Source organism: Lactuca saligna, chromosome 2 (assembly GCF_052625555.1).
Source record: "Lactuca saligna cultivar CGN05327 chromosome 2, ASM5262555v1, whole genome shotgun sequence".
NCBI lineage: Eukaryota > Viridiplantae > Streptophyta > Magnoliopsida > Asterales > Asteraceae > Lactuca > Lactuca saligna.
Genome location: NC_136418.1, coordinates 162,119,560 through 162,121,342, shown reverse-complemented (window position 1 = coordinate 162,121,342; position 1,783 = coordinate 162,119,560). Strand labels below are relative to the sequence as shown.

Here is a 1,783-nt window from a genome sequence, read left to right as displayed (position 1 = left end):
TTAAAAAGTAATATCACGGCACGAATTGCATTTAATTTTATGATATTTTTGAGAAATATGGTTGTTTGATAAGAGGGACTCCCGTTATGGTCACCAAATTATAAAAGAGTTTTTTTAATAATTATTAAATTATTAAAAGTTATTGGACATGCATCCTCTACAGGTTAAAGTCTGACTTAAGTAAAAAATGTAACTTTAGAAATAGAAATTGAAATGTATTAGTTAGGTGTTGAAAGAAGAATTTGTATTTAACAAATCTATAATATTAATAGGAGTATAATTTGCTTGGCAGGGTATTCTTTCTTTTTCAGTTGTGACTTGTGAATGCAAGTTGTCAGAAGTGATTATACTACTCAGAAGGGTATTACCGTCATTTCGACCATCACCACTTTCAGACCTTTAAAGTTATTCCCATCCCATCCCCAACCTCTTTCTCTTTCTAAAACCGCAATCTCTTTCCCTTCACACACGTTCTCTTTCTCTCCCCCCTCTCTCTCTCTCTTTCTCTCTCTCTCTCTCATCCCAAAAAGGTATGGCTCAGAAGAGAGAGATGGAGGAGACCGAGCTCAAAGTTCCTGAAACCTTGACCTTGTGCACACCGCCGATCCCCGCCGCCTCTTCAAAGATGTCCGCTTCAGATGACCGTAGATCGTCGCCGGATAGATCGGATCCGAAGAGCGGTGTTATCGTTGACATCAGACCGAACTCCGCTGCCTCGCCGGAAAAGTTGGATCTGCCTCAAAAACGACGATTGGAGGTGGTGGATCCGTTCGATAAGAGCGTCTGTAACATGTTTAAGAAGCGGGAGGTGAACAGGTGCTCAGGTTGCAAGAGGAAGGTTGGACTGATGGGGTTTAGGTGCCGCTGTGGCGAGATGTTTTGTTCCGAGCACCGATACTCCGATCGACATGACTGTAACTACGACTACAAAGCCGCCGGACGTGAGGCTATCGCTCGCGAAAATCCAGTTGTTAGAGCGGCGAAAATTCTCAAGGTATGACGCGGAGTCTGGAGAGAGACAAAACGACATCATCCGGATAATCAATTCATCTCGTTTTCGCATCTCCGTTGTAAAAATATGGGGCGGAGCTTACGAACAGAAAAAGTAGCGAAAGATAGGGTGCTTACGTCACGTTTTTCCGGTGGGAAAAAAGGAAGGGTTGGGTTGGGGGTGTGGGGTATGGTATGTGAAATTTGATAAAAGAAAAAAAAAAGTTGAGGGTAATATTGTCAATTTGATTTATCATGTTAGTGGGACTTTTCATGAATTACGGTGCTTAATATTTTTTATTAAATTTATAATCATTATTTCGCTCTCAAGTTTTAGCTGGCAATTTAGAAAATATAAATAAAAAAAAAGAAAAAAAAAAGTCAGAAAAAGGAGAATGCAGCTCATGGTGGATGGACCAACTTTACCAGCAAAGTATTCTGGGGATGTGGCTGTCCAGATGCCGCAAATTATTGATGAAGCAAGATAGCCCAAGTAATAAATAAAATTGATTAATTTAGCTTTATATTTGAATAAAATAAAGGAAAAATACCGGCCGTACATACTTTTTGGGCTTGGATTTTAAAAACTAGGCATAAAAAATCGCATTTCCGGATATAGATATACATTTTGTGGAAGTGATCTCCAAGGGCTGGCTCTGTGGAATCTTAGTTCTAAAGAATGATAAAATCGTAATTGAATCATGTATCAACCCTAACAAAAAAAAAAAAAAAAAAAAAAAAAAAACTCAATGAACAGTTCCGTGGAGGTGCTGTGGAATCTTAGTTCTACGGA

The 1,783-nt window shown here is 39.1% G+C and overlaps 1 pseudogene; it reads left to right on the top strand.

Moving 5' to 3' along the window:
- The first annotated feature begins 414 nt into the window (after window positions 1-414).
- On the top strand, window positions 415-1,320 carry LOC145032458 (zinc finger A20 and AN1 domain-containing stress-associated protein 5 pseudogene; annotated as a pseudogene).
- The last annotated feature ends 463 nt before the right edge of the window (window positions 1,321-1,783 follow it).